The sequence below is a fragment of the Oryx dammah genome, unplaced genomic scaffold (assembly GCF_014754425.2).
Source record: "Oryx dammah isolate SB20612 unplaced genomic scaffold, SCBI_Odam_1.1 HiC_scaffold_19, whole genome shotgun sequence".
NCBI classification, from domain to species: domain Eukaryota; kingdom Metazoa; phylum Chordata; class Mammalia; order Artiodactyla; family Bovidae; genus Oryx; species Oryx dammah.
In genome coordinates this window covers 90210343-90225292 of record NW_024070203.1, presented here as the reverse complement: position 1 = coordinate 90225292, position 14950 = coordinate 90210343, and the positions used below count along the sequence as shown (strand labels likewise).

At 40.5% G+C, this 14950-nt stretch overlaps 1 pseudogene; it reads left to right on the top strand.

Annotated features, from left to right (window-relative positions):
* The first annotated feature begins 873 nt into the window (after positions 1-873).
* LOC120878844 lies at positions 874-8576 on the top strand (annotated as a pseudogene).
* The last annotated feature ends 6374 nt before the right edge of the window (positions 8577-14950 follow it).

Below are 14950 nucleotides of genomic sequence, written 5' to 3'. Positions count from 1 at the left end.
AACTCTGCTAATAAGCTTTCTATGAACAGAATCAAGCTTTCAAAGCCTGAAGGATACATTTGTTCTGATATGGATTAAGATATAATTTTCAAAATGATGGTAATAAAACTTACCTTAATTACAGAGGTTTTGCTTAATCATTTCAAGTGTTGTTAACATTTCAAGACCCCACAGAATTTAAAAGAGTTACATTTGGTGTAGAATTTAAAGTGAGTACAATTGATAAAACTCATTTAATAGAAATGTAGAATCAATCTGTCCACAATGTCTGTTGAATCCTTCTTATGTTCCAAAACCTTTGCTAGGTGACTTTAAAATAGTTTTAAGCAAAGCAGACAACATCCCTGTTATTACAATCCAGTAGGGTGAAAATTCAGAGAAGGCAATGCACCCCACTCCAGTACTCTTGCCTGGAAAATCCCATGGATGGAGGAGCCTGGTGGGCTGTGGTCCATGGGGTCGCAAAGAGTCAGACATGACTGAGAGACTTCACTTTGACTTTTCACTTTCATGCATTGGAGAAGGAAATGGCCACCCATTCCAGTGTTCTTGCCTGGAGAATCCCAGGGACAGTGGAGCCTGGTGGGCTGCTGTCTATGGGGGTCGCACAGTCAGACACAACTGAAGTGACTTAGCAGCATCAGTAGCAGCAGGGTGAAAATTTGGCTGTCAGAGTTCAAGACACAATAAGAGATAAAACCAGATGGATGGTACATATATACACACAATGCAATATTAATGAGACAGAAAAGCAAGGAAAATTCTCCCATTTCTGGGCACAAAAGACTTGAAGAGCATTATACTAAACGATTGCAGCAGAGAAAGACAAATAAATACTGCATGGTATTGCTTATATGTGGAACAGAGAGTATAATGGTGCTTGTCGGGGCTGGTGCAGGGTAAACATTGTTTAATCGTTCAGCCTGCTGGGCTCCCCTGTCCATGGCATTTCCCAGGCAAGAACACTGGAATGGGTCGCCATTCTTCTCCAGGGGGTTTTCCCAAACCAATGACTAAACCTGCATCTTCCGCATTGGCAGGCAGATTCTTTCCCACTCAGCCACCAGGGAAGCTCGGTGAGGGTAGGCAGGGAGAGGGAACAGGGTGTAAACACCCATGACTGAAGTTCAGGTAGAGCATATATTGATATCTGGGGTACCAGTGCTCATTTGCTCAGTCAGGTCCGACTCTTTGCAACCCCATGGGCTGTAGCCCACCAGGCTCCTCTGTCAGTGGGATTTCCCAAGCATGAAGACTGGAGTGGATTGTCATTTCCTCTTCCAGGGACCTTCTCAACCCAAAGATCAAACCTGCGTCTCCTGTGTCTCCTGCACGGCAGGTGGATTCTTTACCACTGAACCACCAAGGACGCCCATTTTTGGTACAGCCTACAACAGAGACAGCAGAGACAATTAAGCAAAGCAGGAGCTACCTTGTTGTTAGAATTACCGTGGAGTGAGGAGCCTCCGGTCATTTCGAGTCCATTCTATTCTTATTTTGTTTGCACATTCATCCTGAAATCTGAGAAATCTCTCTATCATATCAAAAGATCCCCTTCTTTCCTGTTACCATCTGGCAGAATAATTGTGGAAAGAAAAATTACATGTTCATGCAGGTGTTATTTGTTCTGCAGTCTCTCGCAGGCTGTGTCTTGAAAAGAGTAAGATTATGAAAGATCACATTCTGGAAGGGAACATTAGCTGTCTTAGGAGTAAGGTTGCACACTACTTGGCTTTGCGCTACTTCTCATTTTCGCTCCTTTTGTGCTCGTGCATCTTTATTCCACACTCTTCAGTATTAGCATCTCATCACCTAACAAAGAAATGCGTATCTGATCACTTCAACCTCGGTACGGGTCTACTATGGGCCACTTTACCAAATGTAGGAATACCATGCGAGAGTATTTGAATTCAGCTCAAAAGGACACCAATACATAAAGAGGTAATTGGAACATACAGTGGGCGCATAATTTGTGAATAAGAGGAGTTGTTAAGGAAGGGCTTTCACGCTTGACTCCGGTAGCACTGATGTGTTGCTATGTCATTGGCACCCCTGATCAGTCCCACAGCACCTCTTGGTGTTCTAGTGACTTGCTGTGTTGTTGCTGCTACTGTTTAGTCACTAAGTCATGTCCAACTCCTTGGACCCCATGGACTAAAGCCCACCAGGTTCCTCTGTTTATGAAATTTCTCAGGCAAGAACACTGGAGTGGTTTCCATTTCTTTCTCTAGGAGATCTTCCCAACCCAGGAATCTAACTCCCATCTTCTGCTTTGGCAGGTGGATTCTTTACAGCTCATCCACCAGGAACTCTTGTAAAAAAACCCACCTGCCCATGCAGGTAACATGACAGACGCAGGTTTGACCCATGGGCCAGGAAGATGCCCTGGAGGAGGGCATGGCAAGCTACTCCAGTATCCTTGCCTGGAAAATCCCATGGACAGAGGATCCTGGCTGGCTACAGTCCACGGGGTGGCAAAGAGCCAGACATGACCGTAGAGATTTAGCACGCACGTACACCAGTGGGGATACCCCAGGGACTTGCTGCTGCTGCTAAGCCCGCTTCAGTCGTGTCCGACTCTGAGCGACCCCATAGACGAACTTGCTGACCACACCGCATATCTCCAAAGGTGGAATATTTCCTATTCTACCTCAAAATTGAACACCTTCAAATTTGTTCATTCTTTGGAATTCACTCCTCCAAAGTAAGAAGTAGAAACTTGCTTTCTGAGAATTTTTTGGTTTTCAGGCTCTGAAATTTCCTATAACCTTTGTTAGTCATGTGGCAAGATGGCAAGCTTCTTGTTTCTCTTCTAGCAAAAAGGCTTTAAGGCTCTGTTTTCTATGAAAACATTTCATTGCCCAAGTTATTTAGGCAAATATTAAAGAGAGTATCCTCTACCACTCTAGTTTATTAATAGAAGCCAGGATGGATTCAACTGTCATATTAAAAGGGAAAATGTGGTACAAAGTTTGCTCTTATTTTTGTTAAACCACCCTCATAACTTGAATCTACTCCTTTTTAAATAATTAAGCAGTGTAGTATCATTTAATAGAATTGTAGTGTTCCCGGTAAGTGGTATGCTGATCTCTGAGCATCAATCTGAGCTAAATTAGAATAGGCATTGGGTTTACTTATTTAAACATTCAAAAGTGTTTGTAAACATTTCAGTAAATGGCCATCTTACTGAATAGTGAAAGTTGTGCTATACTTTCTGGGTGAAGAAATTGAGACAAAGAGTCATGCTAACTTACTGTGTAAGGTAGGCCAAAATACTCTAAGATAGACTCGAGCTATATAATCACTAAAATACTGTTATTTGCTCACATACCAGGTCTGGGCACTTGCTGTAGGTGGTTTGTGCCTCTCTTCCATATAGTGACCCAGTGGCCAGGCTTCGGAGTTCCATCTGGGGAGAATCAGGCTGTCCTAGAACATCATCATTTTTGCATCATATTTAAGAAAAAGAAGGATGTGGTTGAAATATAGGCATTCTCTAAAAAACCTGGAAATACCTCACATAACTTCTGTTCATGTTCTGTTGGAAAGAAGTAGCCACATGGACACATCTACTGAAAAACCTTCCTAGACACTATTTCACTTGGCCGCTCGGGAGTCCAGGCATCAATGGCATGCCCTTTTTCCCTAATGAACTCTTTTTACATGACTTTTGAGATTCCATACTCTCTTGAATGTATCCCTATCTCATTGGCTGTTCTTTTCCAGTCTCCTCAACTATTTTCTTCTCTCTGAACTCTTGAAGTTAGAATTGCCCAGGACTCAATCCCTGCATCTTTCATCTTCATCAATAATCCTCAGTCCTTGGGTGATATCATCTTGATGTGTGGTTTCATATGTGATATGTGCTCACTACTCCCAGAAGTAGTCAACTCAGACCTCTGTCAAGAATTCTAGCCACTTTTTGTCTAACTCACACTAAACCTCCTCACTTGGCTATGTAATGTATATCTCACCCTTCACATGTCCAAAGCTTAAGGATGTTCTCCTTCCTTGAACCTGCTGTTTAGAAGGCCTTCCCCAGCACAACTGTTGACAACTCCATCCTTCCAGTTGCTGCTGCTACTGCTGCTGCTAAGTCGCTTCAGTCATGTCCGACTCTGTGTGACCCCATAGACGGCAGCCCACCAGGCTCCCTCATCCCTGTGATTCTCCAGGCAAGAACACTGGAGTGGGTTGCCATTTCCTTCTCCAATGCATGAAAGTGAAAAGTGAAAGTGAAGTCGCTCAGTCGTGTTGACTCTTAGCGACCTCATGGACTACAGCCCACCAGGCTCCTCTGTCCATGGGATTTTCCAGGCAAGAGTACTGGAGTGGGGTGCCATTGCCTTCTCTGATCCTTCCAGTTGCTCAGGCCGAAAAACAGAATCCCTAACGTCATTTTCACACCCCACATCCAATGCAGGGGAAGGTCTGTTTGACTCAACCTGAGTAATATGGGAACTCCCAGAAATTTCCACCACTTTTGCTCAACTCAGCCTGGTTCAAAGCATAAGCATATCCTTCTAGGTTATTTCAATAACTTCTTTAACAGTCTCACTATTTCTAGGTTACCTCCTATAACCTATTCTCGACTCACTATCCAGAGTAATTCCTGTAAAAAAAAAAAAAAGGTTAATATTTTAATTGAGATTGTTTAATGGCTCAGCTCAAACTCCTATAAATCCACCCTTTTCCAAACTAACCAAGCCATTTACAATGGAATATAAAACCCAGTGTACCCTAACTCCTGTTATTTTTCTAATCTTTTGCTAACACTCTTTGACTCCCAAGTTTGTCCTCTCAAAGGCTTTTTCTTATCCGTGATACCCTGTGGCCATATCTGAAAAGAGCATGGAAAAAATATTCCCCTGGAAGATCCAGCTGCTTTTCACAGAGCCCTTCAGCTCTTGGATACTTGGTTTCATGAAGACAGATTTAAGGTCTGAATAGTCACAGGCTTTTTAGGCAAAACACAGTTTTACATGGCAATAAAATTCCCTCAAAAACTTGGTAGTTTTCTGGCATATTTTTTTAACATCTTCTGTATGCTGCTGGCAAAATCAATTGTCTTTGCTAAACATCATCATTAGTTCCACCATATTTTTATTTATTTTAATCGTGATCTATTGTCAGTTCTCTCTTTAAACTTAACACTAGCTATATCCTGAAGTTGTGTGAGACAATGAACTTAAATTTTTTCAACCCTTTTCCCATTTTCTGGACTTTCTCTTTCTTCCTTCTCTTTCCAAACCTGTCAATTCCCAGCTAACCTCATATCCTATAGCATCTTGCCAAAAGCTGTAAGAGGTAGTCAACAGATAGTGACCTTCTGTTTTTTTCAACCATTTCCAATAGATCTAAAAGTTAAACATGTATTTTCTCTACCTTCTCAGTTGTCTCATACGCTTCCATCCTTCTCTATAGGTTCAGATGTAAAGAATCCACCTGCAATGCAGGCGACCTGGATTCCATCCCTGGGTCAGGAAGATCCTCTGGAGAAGGGAATGGCACCCACTCCAGTTTTTCTAGTCTGCAGAATTATGGACCGAGGACCCTGGCAGGCTACAGCTCATGGAGCTGCAAAGAGTTGAACGTGACTGAGTGACTAACACTACATTATAAGACAGATTTGCCAAATATTTTCACAGCTTGACAGAGCTCTCTCACTCTCTAAACTTCAAAAATAATATTTGATCTACCAACTAAATCAGAATCAATTTTGTTCAGTCTTGTTGGTAACATACTCCTCCCACTAACCTAATATCAATTTCTGTAGGCATACCTTGCTTTATTGTGTTTTGTTGTATAGCACTTCACAGGTTCTGTATGTTTTACAAATTGAAGGTTGTGGCAACCCTGCACTGAGCAAGTCTATTAGCATCATTTTCCCAAATAATTTGTTCACGTCATGTCTCTGAGCCACATTTCTGCAATGCTCAGAATGTTTTAAACTTTATTATTATTTATGATTATATTTTTGTGGCAATCTGTGATCAAGGACCTTTCATCTAATCATGAAATTGTTTTGTGGTGCCATGAGTCATACTCTTAGAAGACAGCAGACTTAACCCACACCTGCTGTGTGTGTTCTGACTGCTCCATTGACGAGCCAGTCCTCTAACTCTGTCCCTCTCCCTGGGCCTCCCTATTCCCTGAGAAACAAGGAACACCAATATTGAAATGAAGCCAGTTCATAACCTTACAATGGCCTCCACGTGTTCAGTGAAAGGAAGAACTGTACATCTCTCACTTAAGTCAAGAGCTAGAAATGAGTAAGCTTAGTGAGGAAGACACTTCAAAAGCCAAGGTAGGCTGAAAGCTATGCCGTCTGTATGAATTAGCCAAGTTGTGAATGCCAAGCAAAATTTTTTTAAGAAATTTAAATTGCTAGTTCAGTAAACACAGGAATGATAAGAAAGCAAAAATACTTTATTGCTGACATGGAGGGGTTGGGTTGGTCTTTTTCCTAGACCACCAAAACATTCACTTTAGCCAAAGCCTAACCCAGAGTTAGGGTTGCTGCTGCTGCTGCTGCTAAGTCGCTTCAGTCATGTCTGACTCTGTGCGACCCCATAGACGGCAGCCCACCACGCTCCCCCGTCCCTGGGATTCTCCAGGCAAGAACACTGGAGTCGGTTGCCATTTCCTTCTCCAATGCATGAAAGTGAAAAGTGAGAGTTAGGGTTAGGACCTTTAAAGCCCAAGTGAAAGTGAAAGTCGCTCAGTCATGTCTGACTCTTTGCGACCCCATAGACTATACAGTGCATGGAATTCTCCAGGCCAGAATACTGGAGGGGGTAGCCTTTCCCTTCTCCAGGGGATCTTCCCAACCCAGGGACTGAACCCAGGTCTCCTGCATTGAGGGCGGATTCTTTACCAACTGAGCCACAAGGAAGCCCAAGAATACTGGAGTGGGTGTCCTATCCCTTCTCCAGCTGATCTTCACAGCACAGGAATCGAACTGGGGACTCCTGCATTGCGGGCGGATTCTTTACCAACCGAGTTATCAGGGAAGCCCTTCTAATCCCAACTCTCTCCAATTCTGCTAAGGTTGGGGGAGGAAAGGAAGCTGTAGAAGAAAGTCTGAAGCTAGCAGAAGTTGGTTCATGAGGTTTAATAAGCAGTCAATCCATCAAGTAAAAGTGCAAGGTGAAGCAAGTGTGGACGTAGAAGGAACACATTATCCAGAAGACCCAGCTAGGGTAATGAATGAAGGTCATTACACTGGACAACAAGTTTTCAGCATAGACAAAACAGCTTCCTGAGGGAAAAGATGTCCTCTAAGACTTTCCTAGCAAGAAAAAAGTCAATACCTGGCTTCAAAGTTGCAAAGAACAGGCTGCCTCTCTTGTTACCGGCTAATGCCTCTTTAAGTTGAAGCTGATGTTCATTACCATTCCAGAAATCTTTAAAAATTATGCTAAATCATTTTGCCTGTGTTCTATAAATTGAACAATGTTTGGATAACTGTGCATCTGTTTAAAAGATGATTTACCAAATATTTTAAATCCACTATTGAAAACTAATTTTTATTAAAAAAAGAAAAGTTCCTTTCAAATCATTACTGCTCATTGGCAATGCACCTGTTCACCCAAGGGTTCAGATGGAGATGTACAATGAGATTAATTCTTTCATGCTTGCTAATGCAACATCCATCCTGCTACCCATGGACAAAAGAGTAATTTCAATTTTCAAGTCTTCCTTGGAAAGGAATAAATTTTGTATGAATATAATTGCCATAGATAGTGAATCCTCTGATAAATCCAGGCAGAATAAACTGAAAATCTTTTGGAGACAGCTTGCTGCTGCTGCTGCTGCTGCTGCTAAGTCGCTTCAGTCGTGTCCGACTCTGTGCGACCCCATAGAAGGCTGCCCACCAGGCTCCCCCATCCCTGGGATTCTCCAGGCAAGAACACTGGAGTGGGTTGCCATTTCCTTCTCCAGGAGAAGCTTACCAAGTGCCATTAACAAAATCTTTGATTCATGGGAAGAGAGCAAAATATCAGAAGTTAGGAAGAAGTTGATTCCAACCCTCGTGGATGACTTTGAGGGTTCCAAGATTTCAATGGAGGAAGTAGCTGCTGATATAGGGGAAATAATAAGAAAACTAGAATCAGAAGTAGAACCTGAAGATGTGACTGAATCACTGCAAGCCATGATGAAAGTAACAGGTGAAGAATTGCTTCTTATGGATGAGCAGAGAGAGTGGTTTCTTCAGATGGAAAGTATTCCTGGTGAAGATGCTCTGAAGATTGTTGAAATAACAACAAAGAATGTATACTGTTGTATAAACAGAATTTGAGAGGATTCACTCCAATTTTGAAAGAAATTCTACTGTGAGTAAAATGCTATCAAATAACATTATATGTTACAGAGAAATTGTTCATGAAAGAAACAGTCAGTTGATGCAACAAACTTCATTGCTATCTTATTTTAAGAAATTGTCATGGCCACTCCAAACTTCAGCATCCACCGCCTTGGTCAATCAGATCAGTCAGCAGCCATTAATACTGAGGCAAGACCCACTACCAGCAAAAAGATTATGACTCACTAAGATGATGGTCAGCATTTTTTAGCAATAAAATATTTTTTTATATTTAAAATTTATTTATTTTAAATGTTGATGCTTTTGAAACATGGTGTTGGAGAAGACTGTTGAGAGTCCCTTGGACTGCAAGGAGATCCAACCAGTCCATTCTGAAGGAGATCAACTCTGGGATTTCTTTGGAAGGAATGATGCTGAAGCTGAAACTCCAGTACTTTGGCCACCTCATGCGAAGAGTTGACTCATTGGAAAAGACTCTGATGCTGGGAGGGATTGGGGGCAGGAGGAGAAGGGGACAACAGAGGATGAGATGGCTGGATGGCATCACGGACTCGATGGACGTGAGTCTGAGTGAACTCTGGAGTTGGTGATGGACAGGGAGGCCTGGCGTGCTGCGGTTCACGGGGTTGCAAAGAGTCGGACACGACTGAGTGACTGAACTGACCTGAACTGAAGATAAATATTTTTATGATTAAAGGTACAATTCACAGGAAAATAGACATGATAAACAAGTAAGCACATGAAAAACAAAGAAACAAAGATACATAAAGCAAAAATTAGAAGAAATAAAAGGGAAAAGAAAAAATATATAATCGTAGTGAGACATATTAACATTTCTCTGAGAGTATTTGATCAAGTGCCGAAAAAGAATAGGAGCATCTTGAGTGATGTCATTAATAATTTAAATATAACAGATTGATATTTAAGTAATTTATATCATATCCTAGGCAAATATATTTAAAATTTTGTATCTCATACATTCTTATTATATGTTAGAGGACATTTAGAAAAATTGGCAAAAAGATAAATATTACTAAATTTCAAAAAGTAGAATTCTTTTTTGTGTGTATGATTCAGTTGTACATATACCCTAACCCTAACCCTAACTGAGACTGGATGGTGGGTGCATCCAAAATAGCATATACATATATGCTATTTTTGAAATTATTTTCCATTCTATGTTATTATAAAATGTTGAATATAGTTCCCAGTAAACCTTTGTTGCTTGTTACATCTATTTTTTTAAATTAGAAATATAACTAAGTCAAACATGTGAAATCAAAATGTCATAAATTTTTTAGAGAGGTAGAAATGCATAAGTTTTATAATATATATATTATACATGTTGTTTATATGTATGCATACAAAAGCTTTTCTACCAAAAATAGCTTAAGAAAGAACATCAAGAAAACAGAGACATAGACATTGGAAACATAAAGTAAATAAAATTCTATTTCACTGAATATGAAATAGAAAATGCAAAACAAACAAGATAAAAATAAAAGATTCTCATAGAGTCCAAGAGCTTTTAAACATGGCTGCTCATTAAAAACATATCTGGAGCTCTGGCCAAAAAAAAAGAAAATACCTGGGCATTTATATTTTTCAAAAAATTCCAATATAATTCTGATATGCATTTCAATTTTAAAAAGTGATTACAGGTTTTTCTATTAAGTGGTAATGTTGGTGACATAGAATTTATCATTTTTCTGTTGACAGTCATGATACAATCATATTAAGTGAGTAATAGTTACATAATCACAATAGTAAAATATGTTTATCAGTTTTCATAATCAATTACTAGACAAATATAACAGATAATTACAATTGCAAACCATAATGGGAGCATGATTACCCTAACAATATAAAATAATTACATTCAGTTTGTCGGGTCAAGCAGAATGACGAGGTGAAGTGCACATGTTTTCTTCTGCTCTTTTTGTCTATATCTTTTGATTGGTGCATTTAATCTATTTACATTTAAGGTAATTATCAATATTTATGATCTTATTACTGTTTTCTTAATTGGTTTTTGTTTTTGTGGGTTTGTTTGTTTGTTTAGGTAGGACCTTTCATTTGTTTTCTGCCTAGATAATTTCCTTTAACATTTGTGTAATGCTGGTTTGATGGTGCTGAATCCTTCTAACTTTGGCTTGTCAGGGCTTCCCTCATAAGCTCAGTTGGTAAAGAATCCACCTGCAGTGCAGAAGACCCCGGTTAGATTCCTGGGTCGGGAAGATACCCTGGAGAAGGGATAGGATACCCACTCCAGCGTTCTTGGGCTTCCCTTGTGGTTCAGCTGGTAAAGAATCTGCCTGCAATGTGGGAGACCTGGGTTTGATTCCTGGGTTGGGAACATCATCTGGAGAAGGGAAAGGCTACCCACTCCAGTATTCTGGCCTGGAGAATCCCATTACAGTCCATGGGGTCATAAAGAGTCGGACATGACTGAGCAACTTTCACTTCCTTTGCTTGTCTGTAAAGTGTTTGATTCCTCCGTCAAATCTGGAGAGTCTTGCTGGGTACTGCATTCTTGGTTGTAGATTCTTCTTTTCCATCACTTTAAATATGTCATGTCATTTCTTTCTGTCTTGAAGAGTTTCTGTTGAGAAATCAGCTATGATGGGAGTTCCTTTGTACATTGCTGCTGCTGCTGCTGCTAAGTCACTTCAGTTGTGTCCGACTCTGTGCAACCCTATAGACGGCAGCCCACCAGGCTCCCCTATCCCTGGGATTCTCCAGACAAGAACACTGGAGAGGGTTGCCATTTCCTTCTCCAATGCGTGAAAGTGAAAAGTGAAAGTGAAGTCACTCAGTCGTGTCTGACTCTTCACAACCCCATGGACTGCAGTCTACCAGGCTCTTCCATCCATGGGATTTTCCAGGCAAGAGCACTGGAGTGGGGTGCCATCACCTTCACCTTTGTACGTTATTTGTCATTTTTCCCTTGCTGCTTTTAATACTTTGTGTCTGTCTTTAATTTTTGTTAATTTGATTACTGTTTGTCTAGATGTGTTCCTCCTGGGGTTATCCTGCCTGGAACTATCTTTGCTTCCTGGACTTGGTTGACTATTTCTTTTCCCATGTTAGGGAATTTTTCGGATATTATCTCTTTGGATATTTTCTCAGGTCCTTTCTCTCTCTTTCCTTTCTGGGACCCTATAATGTGAATATTGGTGTGTTAACGTTGTCCCAGGGGCCTCTTAGGCTGTCTTCACTTCTTTTCATTCTTTTTTCTATATCCTGTTCTGTGGCAGTGACTTCCACCGTTCTGTCCTCCAGGTCATTTGTCCGTGCTTCTGCCTGAGCTATTCTGCTATGGATTCTTTCTAGTGTGTCTGTTTGCTTGTTCTTTAGTTCTTGTTGGTCTCAGGTAAACATTTTTTGCATTTTTCAATCTTTGCCTCCATTCTTTTTCCTAGATCTTGGATCATATTCACTATCATTAATCTGAATTCTTTTTCCAGAAGTTTGCCTATCTCCATTTTATTTAGTTGTGTTTCTGGGGTTTTATCTTTTCCCTTCATCTGGGATGTAACTTTCTGCTTTTTCATGCTGATTAGCTTTCTGTAATATGGTTTTATTTTCGTCTCTGTGGGACTGCTGTTCTTCCTACTTCCTCTGTCTGCCTGAAGATGGAGGAGGCTGAGGCTTGTGTAAACTTCTTCATGGGAGGGACGGTGGTGGGAAAAGCTGATTCTTGCTCTGGTGGGCAGGGCCTTGCTCAGGCAACCTTTAATCCAATTATCCACTGATAGGTAGGGTTGTGTTCCCACCCTGGTAAGGCTGGGAGCATACCCATTCTACCCACTCTTAGCCTTTGACTGCAGGTCTAAGGGACCTATGGTCAAGTTAATGGGAAGCTGCAAGAGTGTGAACACCAAAGGGGAGCTTCCCAGACAGATGCTGCCCAGTCCCCTTATCCCTGCGGTGAGCCCCTGCTGACCCACGCCTCCACAGGAGACCCTCCAACACGTGCAGGTAGTTTCGTCTCAGTCTCCAGTGGGGTCACTGCTCCTTTCCTCTGAGTCTTGGTGCAGGCAAGGTATTGTGTGTGCCCTCCAAGCCTGGAGTCTCTATTTCCCCTAGTTCGGTGGAAGTCTTGTAATCAAATCCCACTGGGTTTTAAGGTCAGACTCCCCGGGGATTCCCAGGCTGGGAAGCTGGATGTGGGGTTCTGAACCTTCACAGCACTGGAAGAACTTCTTTGGTATTATTGTTCTCATCCACCCAGTGGGTACGGGATTTGATTTTGCCGTGATTGTACCTCTCCTACCATCTTGCTACAGCTTCGTCTTTGTCTTTGGATGTGGGGTATCCTTCTTTGGTAGCTTTCAGCATCCTCCTCTTGATGGCTGCTCAACAGTTGGTTGTGATCTCAGTGCTCTCACAGGAGGACATGAGCACCCATCCTTCTACTCCGGCCATCTTGAATGGAAAGACCAGCAATAAAGTGCTTTTTAAACTGAGGTATACAAATTGGTTTCTTTGGGCCTAATGCTATTGCACACTTAATAGGCTACAGTATAAATGGAATAGTGTAATTTTTATATGCACTGGGAAAGCAAAAGATTCCTGAGTCCCACTTTATTGCGATATTTACTTTATAGTGGTGGACCTGAATCTGGAATATCTCTGAGGCATGCCTGCATTCTTATGAGCTTCAATAGGAGCTTGAAGACAATAAAGCCTGACTTCTTGTTCACACAAAAGGCAGCTCAGCTCCATGTACTGATTGAAGAATTTGGGCCATTTTATATTGCCATTCTACTCATCCATTAAGATCCCTCTGTTATCAGTACCATTTTTCTAGATTCCATTTATTTGTTTTAATATGCAATATTTGTTTTTCTCTTTCTTACTTACTGCCCTCTGTATAACAAGCTCTGGGTTCATCCACCTCAGTTCAACTGACGAACCTATTTGCAGGACAGGAACACAGACACAGACATGGAAAACAGACCTGTGGACACAGTGGGGGAAGGAGAGGGCGAGGCGGATTGAGAGAGGGGCACGAAACATAGACGCGACCACATGTAAAGCAGACGGCCGGTGGGACGTTGCTGCATAACTCAGGGGGATCAGCTCAGTGCTCTGTGACCGCCTAGATGGGTGGAATGACTGGTGGGTGTGGGAGGGAGTTTCAAGAAGGAAGGGCTATCGGTGTACTTATGGCCGATTCACATTGCTATATGGAAGAAATCAATACAACATTGAAAAGCAATTATCCTCCAATTAAAAATGAATTTTTTAAAAGCTAAAAATCAAGCCCCCCCCCCCAAAAAAAATTTCCTCTGTCATTTGTATTCAGAAGACAAAATAGAAAGAAAGTACCCAGAAGACACAGGCTAAAGCTAACCATTACCATTGTTCATTAGACTCTTGTTTCTTAGATATTAAGAGGAAACAGAAACGAAATGTCTCTCTTTAGATTTGGAATAATTATGCTTACAGGCATAGTATAAAACTCAAACTTATAAAGTAAATGGAAAGATAGCTAAAATATACTTCAATGAGGAATGGTAAGATAGTAAAATCCTGTGTTTTTTCCATTACTTAAGCTAATGTTTCTAGACAGGAAATAAGCTAATAAAAACAGTGCTAAAGTATCTCAAACTATTGCGTTAAGAATCACGGTGATCATTTGGAAACCACAGGAAGAAAAAGGACTAAGTCTCAATTTTAATATCAGATTGAAGACGAACTAAATTGTAGGTGAGATTCTCATCAAAAAGAATCCTCAGCAAAAATGTACATATCTTTGTAAATGGAGGAAATGATAAAGCCATAATCACATCAGTGAACTCACTTTGTATTGAAGTTTACAGGTTCATCTAACTTCATTAAGTTTTCCTCCCTTGTTATTGCTGAAACAGAAAGATGGCAGGTGAATGTAGAAATTAATCCATTAGACTGAACATGTTTCCATTTCAAAGTATGTTAATTTCGTTTCTACTTTGTCAACTTTAATTTGTCACTGAACCTAAAATGGGATAATTGCACCAACATTTAGGTTCTTATAGGGAGTCAAGGCTTTTCTTAATTTTATAAAATTACATTTAGATCCGTTGACACTGCTTAATGTATTACCAGGTAACATGTGTTGAAACTTGGTCCCTAACATGTCAAATTAAATCAAAGTATAAATTAATTCAATGACAACTCCGCATTGATATTTGTTCATTATGCTATACATACATTGTGTGGAATCTGCAATTTAACCTAAAATTATATAATGTACCATTACATTTTAAAACATTATTTGTCTTCAAAACCTTTGGTATTCACTGAGCCAAAGCACAGGTACGAGGCTTCGCTTTCGTCTTTTCTGGTTTTATTTTTTTTTGGTTGAGGAATGGATGCAGCAGATGGAGCAGTAAAGACAACTTCCAATAACTAGAACTAATTCGAAAGATTCTAGCCTGTGATAATTCACTATGAATAGTCAAGATGGAATTGAAACGGCTTTGAAAATTAAGATCATAGATATTTTAATACTCACAATATGTATGTTCTCTATATTTTCAACTCTAAGTTATTTGATTAAAAGATACACTGTAATGTAGGGATTTTTTTTAATCAGTCACACCTTAATGTAAATAAAAATATCTCATAGATAAAGCA